Source organism: Ursus arctos, unplaced genomic scaffold (assembly GCF_023065955.2).
Source record: "Ursus arctos isolate Adak ecotype North America unplaced genomic scaffold, UrsArc2.0 scaffold_22, whole genome shotgun sequence".
Taxonomy (NCBI): Eukaryota; Metazoa; Chordata; class Mammalia; order Carnivora; family Ursidae; genus Ursus; species Ursus arctos.
The window spans coordinates 23,527,319-23,543,345 of NW_026622897.1; the positions used below are offsets into that span (position 1 = coordinate 23,527,319).

General features: G+C 36.0%; 1 protein-coding gene across 7 annotated transcripts in view; it reads right to left on the bottom strand.

The window, feature by feature from the left end:
* Positions 1-16,027, bottom strand: part of ARHGAP32 (Rho GTPase activating protein 32) — a 287,685-nt gene that overhangs the window by 162,134 nt on the left and 109,524 nt on the right. The window contains exon 1 of one of the 7 annotated variants that reach the window (XM_057317024.1): positions 11,429-11,591. The exons of the other annotated variants lie outside the window; for them this stretch is intronic. The gene's annotated coding sequence lies outside the window, so the exon portion shown is untranslated. Of the gene's footprint in view, positions 1-11,428; positions 11,592-16,027 lie in introns of those variants that run through there. 7 annotated transcript variants of the gene reach the window in all.

Genomic DNA, 16,027 nt, shown 5'->3' on the forward strand with positions numbered 1-16,027 from the left:
GTTTAACGCCTGGAAAGAAACTAGATGTTTTGGGTTTGAATTTATTTCAGGAATACAAGAATGGCTTAATAACAGAAAATCTCTAATTGTAATTACTTCAAATGGCAGTAATGCAAAGTAATAGATCTCAAATACGATATATCCTCCCCGAGATAAAGGGAAACAACATATTTTCAGTAATATTTGCATTATTATTCTGAAACAATTAAAAGTAGAAGATGAAAGCGAAGAAGTAATTGCTAATGTCTTAAAAACTAAGGTTTTCAGCATAAGAGACACAAATATAAATCAAAGAAATTAAATAGAAGCCCTTATCATTTCCCCCTTTTTTGGTGTTGAGGGGTCTTGACTAAGGCTGCTAGAACGATGGAAAAGGCAAACGCAGAAGGTACACTGAGACTTAACTACAGCCAGCATATAGCTGAGTCTTCTGTGATATACCCATGGAAAGAATTTTAAAATGGTAATTCAATACTAATACAGTTAGACAAATTTGGAGCTGATTAAAAACTCAAAAAATGTTAAATGTCAATTATATGGCAAATCACTATGAGACAGGAAGAAGGCAGCAGATCATAGGGCTCTTTTATTCCTAAATTTCTCAAGATTTTTATAAAAGATAAATGAAAGCATATGACATATTTATCAAATTTATAGACAGAAAGAAAACTAGAAGGGATACTAACACTCTTAGAGACAGAAGTTGAAGAGATTTTATTTTAACATGCTGCAAAGACAAACTAAAATTACTGTAAAGTTCATCGAGAACAAAAATTAAAGCCCTGAAATTATTTTCAAAACTCCATTTCATAAGTATGATGGGGGGGGGGGGTGCACACTCTGTTTGGCAAGAATTCACGAAACAAGATCTAAGGCTGTACTTGACCACAAGCTAACTATAAGCCAAAGTATATCTTCACTGGTAAAAAGCTAACGCAGTCTTAAAAACTGTGGCATCCATAACAAAGACTGTCAGTATTTGTTTCTCCATAATCTGAACCAGTTAAACCACATAAGGGAACAGTTCATCCATTTCAGGAAAACATTATTTGATACTGAAAACATACAAAAATAGGAACTGGCAACGTTTTATGTTCTCTGTTTTACTGCTTCCTAACCCAGAAAAATATTCCACCGTTCCTGCCACTGGTACAGATCTTCAAAGAATCTTTCAAATGGCTATTATCCTGATCCCAAATCCAAGAAAAGCTCTCCCATGACTGGGTAAATGAAGTGACTTAACAGTAGTGTAACACGTGGTGTTCCAATATAGAACCATAAAGCTGGCTACTGTTGAATCTTCTCCCAAAGTCTATAAAGTCCATCTTTGTGTAACAGATACCAGCAAAATGTTAATAGGTATTACAGATTTTTAACTAAGGAAAAAAAATAGGATATGAAAAGGTGTTTAATATACAATCAGAGCACTGAAAGAAATCTCATTCAGCCATTCTACTGCAGAGGAAACTGAAACCAATAAACAACATGCCATAGTGCATTAGTCACAGTATTTAAACTGAATTTTTATTACAAAACCTGCTACATTTAACATAGGCATATGGAAGAAAAAAGGTTCAAAGACAATTGATTTCTTAAATGGAAAATTATGAGAAACAGCCTTTCTTCTATCAAAATATGAAAGACTAAAAATTTTTAAGATTGAAAAGAAATGGCACAGAAGATACTAAACTTTACTGCTTTAGAATACGAATTAACAAAACTCCTGATAAGTAATGTGGGATCTTCATATTCTTTAGGTAAGTTAGTTCCTCATAAGACAAGAGTAAAAAGAAAAGGAAAAATTAATCCTACAGATACACATCAAAGTGAAAAATATAAAGCAAATTTAAGGTCCTAACAATTAATGAAACATCAAATAATACCTTCTATATTATACGGTATTATTTAGTCCTTAAATTTCTTTAAGAGTTTTCATTTAACACCAATTACAACACATGGTATACATAAATTTCTCCCAGGCAATCATAAAAAAATGTATAGTTTTATAAAGTATTAGTGGTTTTAAATCTCCTGGAATGTTTGTAATTTCCATCAACTAAGGTTATCACATGAGTTAACTATATTATGAAGCATATATAACAGAGAAAAACTATGCAACACTGTGGTAAGCAACATTTCAAAGAAGGCACCGTACCCTCCCCCCAAACTCCTGCCAAGATTCCTACCTCCTGGTTATTCAAATACGAAGCTAGGTAACGATGGGAAGAGATATTTTGGATGTAATTCAAGTCCCAGGTCAGTTGATCTTAAAATAATTGTCTGGGTGGGCCTAATCTTCTTCTTCTTCTTTTTTTTTTTTTTTTGCTTAAATACATTATTTTTTTTATCTATTTTGGGTTTTTTTATAATAATTTTTTATTATGTTAGTCACCATACAGTATATCTTTAGTTTTTGATGCAATGTTCCATGATTCATTATTTGCGTATAACACCCAGTGCACCATGCAATATGTGCCCTCCTTAATACCCATCACCGGCCTATCCCAATCCCCCACCCCCTCCCCTTTGAAGCCCTCAATTTGTTTCCCAGAGTCCACAGTATCTCATGGTTCATTCCCCCTTCTGTTTACCCCCGCTTCATTCTTCCCTTCCTTCTACTACCCCAAAAACAAGAGTCTAGGGCCTGACAGATTCCCCGGACAATTCTACCAAACATTCAAAGGAGAAATAATACCTATTCTCCTGAAGCTGTTTCAAAAAATAAAAACAGAAAGAAAACTACCAAACTCATTCTATGAGGCCAGTATTACCTTGATCCCCAAATCAGGCAAAGACCCCATCAAAAAGGAGAATTACAGACCGATATCCCTGATGAATACGGACACCAAAATTCTCAACAAGATCTTAGCTAATAGGATCCAACCGTACATTAAAAGGATTATCCATCAAGACCAAGTGGGATTCATCCCTGGGATGCAAGGGTGGTTCAACATTTGCAAACCAATCAGTGTAATAGATAATATCAACACGAAAAGAGTCAAGAACCATATGATCCTCTCAATTGATGCAGAAAAAGCATTTGACAAAATACAGTATCCTTTCCTGATTAAAACCCTTCAGAGTGTAGGGATAGAGGGTACATTCCTCAATTTCATAAAAACCATCTATGAAAAGCCTATATCAAATATCATTCTCAATGGGGAAAAACTGAAAGCTTTCCCTTATGAACAGGAACACGACAAGGATGCCCACTCTCGCCATTATTATTCAATATAGTACTAGAAGTCCTTGCAACAGCAATCAGACAACAAAAAGGGATAAAAGGTATCCAACTAGGCAAAGAAGAAGTCAAACTGCCTCTCTTTGCAGATGACATGATACTTTATATGGAAAACCCAAAAGACTCCACCCCCAAATTACTAGAACTTACAGAGCAATTCAGTAATGTGGCGGGATACAAAATCAAAGCTCAGAAATCAGTTGCATTTCTATACATGAACAATGAGACTGAAGAAAGAGAAATTAGAGAATCCATTCTATTTACGATAGCACCAAAAATCATGCATTATCTCGGAATTAACCAGAGAGGTAAAGGATCTATATTCTAGAAACTACAGATCACTCTTGAAAGACATGGAAGAAGACACAAAAAGATGGAAAAATATTCCATGCTCATGGATTGGAAGAATAAACATAGTTAAAATGTCTACGCTACACAGAGCAATCTACACTTACAATGCCATCCTGATCAAAATACCAATGACATTTTTCAAAGAGCTGGAACAAACAGCCCTTAAATTTGTGTGGAACCAGAAAAGGCCCCAAATCACCAAGGAATTGTTGAAAAGGAAAAACAAAGCTGGAGGCATCATGTTGCCAAATTTCAAGCTATACTATGAGGCTGTGATCACAAAGACAGCATGGTACTGGCACAAAAACAGACACATAGACCAATGGAACAGAATAGAGAACCCAGAAATGGACCCTCGGCTCTTTGGGCAATTAATCTTTGACAAAGCAGGAAAAAATACCCAGTGGAAAAAAGACAGTCTCTTCAATAAATGGTGCTAGGAAAATTGGACAGCTACATGCAAAAGAATGAAACTTGACCACTCTCTCACACCATACACAAAGATAAACTCCAAATGGATGAAAGACCTCGATGTGAGACAGGAATCCATCAAAATCAAAGGAGAACATAGGCTGCAACCTCTTTGACATCGGCCACAGCAACTTTTTTTCATGATACATCTCCAAAGGCAAGAGAAATAAAAGATAAAATGAACTTGTGGGACTTCATCAAGATAAAAAGCTTCTGCACAGCCAAGGAAACAGTCAAAAAAACTAAGAGGCAGCCCATGGAATAGGAGAAGATATTTGCAAATGACACTACAGATAAAAGACTGGTATCCAAGATCTACAAAGAACTTCTAAAACTCAATACATAAGAAACAAACAACCAAATCAAAAAATGGGCAGAAGATATGAACAGACACTTTTCCAATGAAGACATACAAATGGCTAACAGACACATGAAAAAATGTTCAAAATCATTAGCCATCAGGGAAATTCAAATCAAAACCACATTGAGATACCACCTTACGCCAGTTAGAAGGCAAAAATGGACAAGGCAAGAAACAACAAATGTTGGAAAGGATGTGGAGAAAGGGGAACCCTCTTACATTGTTGGTGGGAATGCAAGTTGGTACAGCCACTTTGGAAAACAGTGTGGAGGTCACTCAAAAAGTTAAAAATAGAGCTACCCTATGATCCAGCCATTGCACTACTGGGTACTTACCCCAAAGATACAGACATAGTGAAGAGAAGGGCCATATGCACCCGAATGTTCATAGCAGCATTGTCCACAATAGCTAAACTGTGGAAGGAGCTGAGAAGCCCTTCAATGGATGAGTGGATTAAGATGTGGTCCATATATACAATGGAATATTACTCAGCCATCAGAAAGAACGATTACACAACATTTGCAGCAACATGGACGGGACTGGAGGAGATTATGCTAAGTGAAATAAGTCAAGCAGAGAAAGACAATTATCATATGGTTTCACTCATTTATGGAACATAAGAAATGGGTGGGCCTAATCTAATCACAAAAGCACTTCAAAAGCAGTGTTCTCCAGCTGGAAGCCCAATGAAATCCAAAGAAGATTTAAAGCATGATAAGGATTTGAGGTGCTGCTGCTGGCTTTGAAGCCTGAAGTGTCCAAGTGAGAAGGAATTCAGGCAGCCTCTAATAGTAGAAAACACCTCCCCCCCGCCCCCCCCCCGCCCCCCCCCCCCCCCCCCCCCCGCTGGCAGCCAACAAAGAAACTAGGACCTCAGACCTAGGAACTAGAACAATTCTGCCCACAACCTAAATGAGGTAGGAAGCAGATTCTTCAGTCTTCAGATGAGAGCCCAACCCAGCCAAACACCTTGATTTCTGCCTTACAAGACCCTGAGCAGAGAACAGTTCAGCTTGCCCAAACTTGTGACCTACAGAACTGTAAGACAACAAATGAGTATTGTTTTAAGTCCCTCCATTTGTGATAATTTCTCACACAGCAATAGAAAACGAATAATAATAATGTGGATATGTAAGACCCTAGAAATTCCTGAATGAGCCCAGGCTTTAAGGGCTCCTTTACCTCTCATGCAATTAAAACTCTCTCTCTCTTGGGGTACCTGGGTGGCTCAGGCAGTAAGCGTCTGCCTTTGGCTCAGGTCATGATCTCAGGGTCCTGGGATAGAGCCCCACAGGAGCTTCTTGCTCAGCGGGGAGTCTGCTTTTCCTTCTCCCTCTGTCCTTCCCCCCAGCTCACATGCTCTCTCTGTGACAAACAGATAAATAAATCTTTAAAAAAATAAATAAATAAAACTCTCCCTCTCTCTTCCCAGGACTGTGACGCAAAGCCCCAGGAGTTTTTGCTTTCCAGCACTCCCACTCTCCAGGGAACACGCTGACTTCAGCACTCTCCCAAGACTCTTGCGGAAGCTCACAGGAGGATGCTGCTCATGTGAAGCCAAGCCCTGGAAGAAAGTGCAATTTCTGCAGGTGGGGTTGGTAGTCAGTGAGAGATACATAGACCTGACTCAGCGTAACAGCCAACTCTCCTTTCTCCCTTGCAACCCATACTTCAATGTGCATGCCACAAACTGTTCCATACCCATTTTGCAGCTCTCAAGACCCTCATTTGGGGTACCTGGGTGGTTCAGTGGGTTAAGCATCTGCCTTTGGCTCAGGTTATGATCTCAGGGTTCTGGGACTGAGCTTAGAAGGGAATCAGTTTCTTCCTCTTCCTTGCTCCTACCCCTCTACTTGTGCTCACGCATGCTCTCTCTCTCTCAAATAAATAAAATCTTTTTTAAAAAATGACCCTTACTCATTTCCCCTACGAAGAGGAAAATTTAATTCCTTTCCCTCTCCATAGCAGTATTTTTTATTCCCCTTTCACAGGTATCCCTACACTATGTCCACCAGCCAGATCTCTTCCTTCCAGTGAACCAGCCAACTCCTTTATTTATGACACTTCCCATAATGTACAATGGGGAATATCTAGTTTTCCCTTCACTGTAGCACCTTAATAATAAGGCAGAATGCATATGTTCAATGCAAAGAAAAAGATATAAAACTACATGTTGTTTACAAGTATAAAATTATACTCTGAGACATCATGGGGAAAAGAGAATATATTAACAAAGCAATATTCTTTGAAAGTAACAATTTGGAGAAATTTGTAGAAGAAAATCATGTTTATGTGGGTGTTAAATTAGAAACTCTCTGCATTATAAGAAGACAAGAAGGAAATATACCAAAATAATCTTACCAGTGTGGGAAACGGGATTATGGGTGAGTCGCTCTTTTTTTTCCTCACTTTTCCACATTTTCTATATAAGCATGTTTTGTTTTTATAAAGGGAGAAAGCTTTACTGAGAAAGAGAGGGAAAGAGAGAAAGCAAGCAAGCTAGCTACCTCCTTCCACCTCTGCATATTACCTACTTTACAACAACCTTATGCAAATGCGTAACAACCCACTGTAACTAAATGAGGTTAGATACTCAACATGATTCCAACAGATAAAATTAGGTATTCGCATTTACAGGCAATTTAGGGAAGAACAAGGTAAAAACATATTTATGATGAGATATACCCATGTTCTAGCAATAAAATGGAATTTTTGATCACTGAGCTAAGTCATGAGTTAATGTGATAAGAGCTAGAACCATGGTGGAGATGCATCTCGAAGCAGAAAAAGAAGGAGAAATAACTGGTCTTCTCCCCTCTTCCTGTCCTCCAATCTTCTACTAGTGCCTCCCATTGGCCAAACCTACCCAGAAGCCTCCTGGTAAGAGAGCCTAGGAAATGTAGTTTGCAGGGACTCACTTCCTGCAATAGAGAACAAAACAGAAGGCAAGAAATCCCAAACCCAGCTTCATAATATTCCTTACTAAATGATGAAGATATCACTGTATTTATATAGAAGTCCAGTAATTTGAAATATAAATGATTTTATATAAAATCTCATTTTCACAAGGTAGACAAATAACATCCATATTTACACATAGGTACGTACACATACATGCACATTCCTCATCAGCTGAATAAGCAAGATTGTAATACTGAATCTCTACTGGGCATAAAGGTAAACTATTCCAAATGAGTAGTTAATACTTAAGAACAACAAAGGTAGATCTGAAATTGTTATAGAAAATTAACAATTCACCAAATAAGCATTCACAAAGGACATCAAAATGCAATCAGCATAAGAATATACTGTTATCAAAATGGCCCCAGAATGTCCTTTTCTTCAAAGAACAAAAAATCCCAATACAACATATGTGAGGGGAAAGGAAGCCCAGATCAAAATCTTTTTTTATGTACAAGGTTAGGAAAAAGCATGTAAAAATAATTCAGGGGAAAAAAAAATGGTAACTTTCTGCCACTCTTCACTTTTTTCCTTCAACAGACTCAAATCTTATTTATTATATTCTTTTCATTATTTGTATTCAGAATTTGAGGGAGGGCACAATAGCTTTAGACCAGTGTTATAATATTTTTTCATAATGATGATGAAAAATAACACTTCTGCTTAAAATACAGTAGTAAAAGGACAAATATTTGGCCTATTAAATAGGGAAAAAAGAAATCGTAGGAGCTACCTCTATGTTGGTAGAACTGTATACATATACAGATAGTCCCTGACTTAAGATGGTTTTAATTACAACTTTTTGACTTTGCAACGGTACAAAAGCAATGCACATTCAGTAGAAACTATACTTTAAGTTTTGAATTTTGACTTTTTCCTGGGCTAGTGATATACCGTACTGTACTTTCCAGGGATGCTGGGCAGCAGCAGTGAGCCATAGCTCCTAGTCCACAACAGGATCATGAGGGTAAGCAATGGTTCTGCACCCATACAAGCATCTTGTTTTTCACTTTCAATAAAATATACAATAAATCCATTGAGATATCCAACACTTTATTATAAAACAGGCTTTGTGTTAAATAATTTTCCCCAATTGTAGGCTAATTTAAGTATTCTGAGCACGTTTAAGATAGACTAAGCAAAGCTATAATGTTCAATAGGTTAGATGTATCAAATGTATTTTCAAAAAAAAGTGCATTTTCAACTTATAGTATTTTCAATGTACAATTGGTTCATCAGAATGTGACCCCATCATAAGTCAAAGAAGATCTATACATATACATACGCATTACCATATACATAACTGAAAAAAACAAGATTTGAATATGAAATCCGTTCCGTCAAGAAAGGCAAATGGGACTGCCAGTGTCCATACTCAACCACAGTTTCATCATAGGAAACACACGGAACAAACCTCTGAAATGAAACATGTTTATAGAAGCTATTAAATTTTAATTGGCCCAAGTATTGTTCCCTTTCTTACAAAGGAACAAGAGACAATAAAGGGAAATGTAATAGTAATTATCCCAATACTAAGGAAAAGCTAAATCTGTTAAATCTACCATATATTATGTTGAACAACAATATCACTAAATTGATTTTTTTTTATCCAGAGAGGGAGAGAGTGGAGGGAGGGGGAGAGGGAGAGAGAAAATCTTAAGTAGGCTCCCTCAGGCTGGATCTCACAACCCCGACATCACAACCTGAGCCGAAATCAAGAGGCCAACGCTTAACCAACTGAGCCACCCAGGTGCCCCAATTCTTAAACAGTAAGTATATTACCAAGAAATTAAATTAACTGAGTTATCTGTGTGAATAGTTTCAAAAGAATTTTGATAAAACAAAATATCCTTAATATTAAAAACGGATTACATAATTTTCTTCACATATTTCCTCCAACGTGGTATCTAGAACTGAACTCCTAACATGCAAGTGCTAAAAACACTTTAGAATCAAAGGAGGCAGGTAGATTTAAATACAAGGATAACTCCCAAAGCATACAAATAACCATCAAATAAGACCCAGGAGTAAACTATATAATTATTTCTATTTAATTTTCTATTTTGAATGGTAACAACAGGGTGAAATTACTAAAGCCAAAAAAGAAACCAAAAAACAAACAAACAAAAAAAACCTATGATTTTAAAAAGTAATAATAAAACTAATTCCTTCGCAATAAAGAAGTTGCCTTAAGGTTCAACTCTACTACAAAATAATGTCTCTTCCAAAAAAAAAAAAATTAAGAGCAAGAAAAAAATTATTCGGAGCAACATTTAAAATAATTTAAGAAAAGTTATTAGCAACATCCATTACTATAATAATCACAAATCCTCCAGCAGAAAATATCTAGTAAATCAACATAAAAATTAACACAATGACGTATTAGCAAAACTGTTAAATATTCTGAAGTATCTACTTCTCTATAATGGAGATTCATTCTCTCCTTTATCTCACTCCCATCTGTCCCAATCATTAAAGATAATCCTCCTTATTCAGCAAGTATTTAATTTGCTGAAAATACAGGGTTTGAATGTTGTAAATAAATTTATCAGATATTTTCTATTAAGGTTCTTAGGAAAATCTAAAACCAGTATACTATTACCTTATAGGAACTTTATTCAGGTAAATTATTGCTAGTCTTCAGTGCTGCTAGAAAATGATACTGATCTGTTTCTACATTTGAATTTTGTACACCAGACCTACTAATAAAAATTTGCATGTAATAGTTAAATATATATTATAAAACATAAAGTACAAGTTCTTTCTGAAATAAGGCAGGGTATGAACAAAAGAATAGCAGAAGGGAAGAAAGAACCACAAATGAGCGAGACACTTCATTGGGAATCTTCCATTAAAGAAAGAAACAGCAAGATTCTACACTATCCATGACACTCCAGTTGAGATCTATAAGAATCGTTATGCCTCCAACTGTATGTTTTATGTATTTTCTCCCTGAATGTTTCCTAAGTTAAAACACTTTTTTGAAAAGCTATATAACAAATTCTCTCAGTAAAAGTAAATCCAGATCACTTAATGCCTTAATAGCACAATATTTGGAATGTACAATTGACCCTTAAACAACACAGGAGTTAAGGATGTTGACCCCATGCACAATTAAAATTGAGTATAACCTTTGATTCCCCAAAAATTTAACTACGAATAGGCTACTACTGACCAGAAGCCTTAACAATAACATAAATTGTCAATTAACACATATTTTGCACGTTACATGTATTTACCATACTGTATCTTACAATAAAGGAAGCTGGGGAAAAATATTATTAAGAAAATTATAGGGAAGAGAAAATATATTCACAATACCATACTGTATTTATCCAAGAAAATGTACATATAAGTGGATCTGCACAGTTCAAACCCGTGTTGTCCAAGGGTCAACTGTAGTTTTCAGTTTAATAATTAATAATAAAATACTCGGTTTGAGATCAGTTAAACAGTTCAAAAGATTTTAGGCCTAACCTTATAAAACTGCCAATTTTGAGCTTGTTTAACCTATAAAACTAACAATTTCATATGGCTCACCTAATACATATCTCAGAACTCTCAGCAGTACATTAATTATCTTCAATAATTAACGCTGCTTGATTCATGACAGAGAATTCCCACAATCTTCAGCCAGAAAAGGATGCACCATGGAATGGGGTGGCTTGGAGTTGTTTATTGAAGAGTTCTGAATATATTTGGCAGGAATTCAAAACCTGGGCTTTGCATATTAATCAATGGTTGCATTTGTGATTATTCAGAAAGCAAAACTAAAAAACATTCAGTTTTTAAAGGCTGTGAAATGATAAACATCTTCAGTTTCTCTAAGTTATAACTAAAATTCACCCAACAATCAAAATGCACTGTTAAATATCATGCAGCAATAAAAGAGCTAAAAACATTCATTCAAAGAACATTTGCAAAGACTTATTTCTTTTATTCAAACTGCAGTTTTTTTATAGCTCAATGAGTAAAAGGAACCAGTCTAAGTACCAAACAGAGTGGATAACTATTAATAAAGGAGCAATAAACAAAATACACACCTCCTCCAAAATTACCTCTTCCTCAAGATTACTCAGGAAGAAATAATCCAGCTGTTTTAATCAATCCTCGTTCCTCTTTAGAAAGTAGGCAACAGACGAGGGAATGGTCCAATACAAAGGGTACTTTTGAAAAGTCTAAGAAAAATGTACCAATGGTCTCACTTTTATCTTAAAAAAAGAAAGGAGAAAAGAGAAAAAAGAGAGAAGAAAGGAAAAAGAAAAGAAGAAAATTCATATTAACATCTAACAAATGAGATAATAAAGCAGGAAAATTCAGGGCATTTTCAAGGAAAAACAAATGGTTCTATATGTCCAGAGAATGACAATTTCATTCATTCAAAAAAAATATTTACTAAGAATTTATTAGGCCAGGCACAGGGGATGAAACAGTAAACAGAAGTGACAACATCCCTGTACTCAAGGAATTTATAATCAAATGGAAAAGAAAGATAATAATGATACAAATTACATTTGCAAGTACTATGGAGAAAATTAAAGCCGAGTAAAAAAGGCAGAGAGGAAGGCAGGGCTATTACTTCCTCTAAGAGGGTGAGTGAAGGCAGCACTTAACTGTAACATTTGAAGAGATCAGAAGAAAAGAGCAGAGCAAGCTTTGCAGATCATGTAGGGAAATCACTTTCCAGGAGAAGAGAACACAACAAATACAAAGGCCCTGAAGTAGGAGAATACTTGGCACATTTGACAAAGATTGACGAGGCCACGCAACTGGAGCAAAATGATTTGTAACAAATGCAAGGATTCAGAACCTGAGTGACTGGACTGAAGTATTACTAACATAAACCGTCAAGTTAAAAGGAAGAAACATTTCTGGGAGGAGGAAAGCTGAGATTCAGCGGACCTCTATAGGTCACAGCTTCTACAGGACCTTCCAGTGGGGAATGAATTCTTACAGAGCTTGAGATATGGACATGGAAGTCATCTGTATAGAGATGACAGTCCAATCTGCAGGAATAGTAAAGAAGTGGGAAGAAACAAGCATAAAGAAACAAAACACAGACCCCCTGTGTACGCCTGCATTTAGCAGGTGGGAAGGAGAGGCAGAGGAAAAGAGCCAGCCAACGCCTCAGGAGTGACTGTGGCTGCGATTAGGAGTGTGTGAGAGAGGAAGTATGAGTGTATGGGAGAGAGCGCATGCGCGCACACTCGAGCCAAGCACACAAGTGTCTTTATGAGAAAGGGGAAGGCCTGTGCAGAGGCACACATACATGCTAACAACATTGAGCATTAACTTGTCATCTTCCTTTGTAAAGTTTCCGATAGTTTGGAAATCAGCACTTATAACTTGTTTTAATTTTCAGGGCTCTGGTTGTTAGCATCTATGAGCATTTTCACCAAGGACCACTGATTTTATTTTGTCAGTAACAACTTCTTTACTACATACAACATGACCTGCTTTAGTCATTAGCCTTGAACGTGCTGATTTTAAGGGTAAAAAAAAAAATTCACGTGAGAAACTATTCCAAAAAAAAAAAAAAAACAACCTTGAGAATTAACAGGATCCAGTCTGAGAATACCGATATAATCAATATTAAAAATAAAATATACAATAAAACACTAAGAAGTATGATGTAAGGTGGTTTTAGTTAAAATATTCAGAACTGGTTGAAGATTCTCTCTTCAGGTTTTTTCTCTTATCTTTTTAAGATCCTAACTTTTTTCACTAAATGATTTCACTGCTAAATAATTGCAAGTAAGTATTTCACTTAATAATTAAGAAAAACTATAGTTTTTTATAATGCTTATATTATAGCTATTTAGTTATAAATTTATGAAGAATAGTAAGTAAACCATAAATCACAAAAGGATAGGGTGCTACTGTAGGGTTTGTTGTTGTTTTAATTTTAAAATGATTTAGAACAGATCAATTATTAGTAAGGAGAGTGAATCAGTAGTCAAAAACCTCCCAACAATAAAAATCTAGGATCAGACAGCTTCACTAGTGCATTCTACCAAATGTTTAAAGAAGAATTAATACCAACCCTTCTTAAACTCTTCCAAAAAATAAGAGGGAATACTGTCATACTGATTATACAAGGCCAGCATTACCTAGATATCAAAAGCAGACAAGGACACCACAAGAAAAATAAATTACAGAGGCACCTGGATGGCTCAGTCAGTTAAGAGTCCTTTCAGCTCAGGTAATGATCTCAGAGTCATGAGATTGAGCCCTGCCTCCGGCTCCTCACTCAGTGTGGAATCTGCTTGAGATTCTCTCTCTTCTTCTCCCTTTGCCCCTCCCCCCCCCCACACTCTAAATAAATAAATAAGTACGTAAGTTATGGGACAACATCCCTGATGAACATGAATGCAAGTCCTTAACAAAATATTTAGCAAACTGAATCCAACAGTACATTAGAAGGATCATACACCATGGTCAAGCCGATTCATACAGGGATCAGAGGATGGTTCAACATCCACAAATCAATCTACGTAACACACCACATTAACAAAATGAAGGATAAAAATCATATGAGCATCTCAACAGATGCAGAAAAAGCATTTAACAAAATTCAACATCCATTTATGATAAAAACTCTCAATCTAGATGATATACAGGGAATGTACCTCAGCACAAGGGCCATATATGACAAGCCCACAGCTAATATCATGCTCAATGATGAAAAGCTAAAAGCTTTTCCTTTAAGATCAGGAACAAGACAAGGTTGCCCACTCTCACCATGTCTATTCAAAACAGTACTAGAAATCGTACCGGGAGCAAGTAAGCAAGAAAAAGAAATAAAAGGCCTCCAAATCAGAAAGGAAGAAGTAAAACTGTAACTATTTCTAGATGATGTAATATGCTAAACCCTAAAGACTCCAACAAAACACTGTCAGAACTAATAAACAAATTCAGTAAAGCTTCAGAATATAAAATCATTAAAACAGTTGCTTTGCCACACACTAACAGCAAGCCAGATTACTGAGTATCTTTACAATGGGATGCTAGCCACCTGCAGCGATTCATTGATCTGACAGAGGTGTGGAGCTTTCTTTGGTGAGGCTATTTTCCATCTCTGCAGAGAAGTTAACTTGCAGAAAACTAACAGTACAAATAATTCCCATCCATAGAAATGCAAATTGTGTCTAGTGGAACTAAACAGTTTTGCCAGTTTTTGCATCCATTTGCATCTATTTTAGCATGATTAATCTCTAACAGTAAGGCACTCTGAATTCTCCTTTGAACCAAATCTCCTTTGAATCAAGCTGTAACACTTGACTGGTTCCTTCATTAATTAATGAGTTAAATATCCTTGGCATGTGTTCATTTTATATTTGTATGAGAGTCATGATTATATCCTCTTTAAACTTTATCCTTCAATAAAACGAATACAAGATTATACAGTCAATGAAGACAGATACATCCATAACTAACTAGAATGAGATCGAGTATTAAGACATAGATATGAACAATACACCATGAGAAATAAAATAGAACTTGGTTCTATTTTTATTTTTATTTTATTTTTCTATCTGAAAGGTTTCAGAAAGCCTTACATCTTAAGTTACAATTATATAAGGCAGAGGCCAAAACTAGGGCCAATCCAGTCCAATGCCTGTTTTTGTACAGCCCATAAGCTAACATTTTTAAATGTTTGGGGGAGGGAAATCAAAAGACGGATGATTATCTAATGACATGTGAAAATTACATAAAATTCAAATATGTGTCCATAAATAAAGTATTATTGGAACACAGCCATGCTTGTTTATATATTATCTGTGGCTACTTTCACATTACAATGACAGCTGAGTAGCTATGAAAGAGACATTATGAGGCACTCTCACCAATTCATACCGCTGCTCAGCACACCATAAATTACACTATGGAGTTACAACTCAACAGCATTGCAAGTTCCACATGTATCACCATACCACGTGCTTAAAATTACCGATTTGTACACAACACGTAAAAAATAAGCCGAGAAGAGATAAGTGGACTATGAATGTCATGCTTTTAAGGCACAGGAGAATGTGGGTTTCATTATCAAATAAGATGGCAAAATACTGTGTTGATTATGCGCTGACACTACAGCTGTGCTGAAAGAAAGAATATACATCAAACATTACCAAACTACACACTCATCACAATATTCTCAACTCACAGGAAAACAACAATCTGAAAAGTTAGAAAACTCTAAAACAGAGTAAATGAGTAAAGCATCACATAGAATTTCTTCACAAAAATAAAAACAAGACTGCATCCAAAGTAAATTCCCAAGTAGATCATTTGTTAGCAGAGCAAGGAAAGCCACTGACTAATGGTGAATCAATTAAATCATGTTTGACTATAGCAAAGAAATCCAGAGAAAACAAACTGATTTAAGTCTAATAGTCTTTTGGTAAGTACAGGCATGAAGACTTGAGGTCATGGAGAGCAAAATCAAGAGTCCATTTAAAAATAAGGCAAATGATTTCAGGTGGTTTTCCTTAACTCTTGATGAGTCAACGAATGTAACCAATACTAGTGAGTTGCTGAGGAGTCAATGCTGAGTTTAAAGTGGCTGAAGAATTAGCCCCTATATACAGTCTGCCTAGGACAACTACAGCTGACAATATTCTGAAATAAATTCAACAAACATT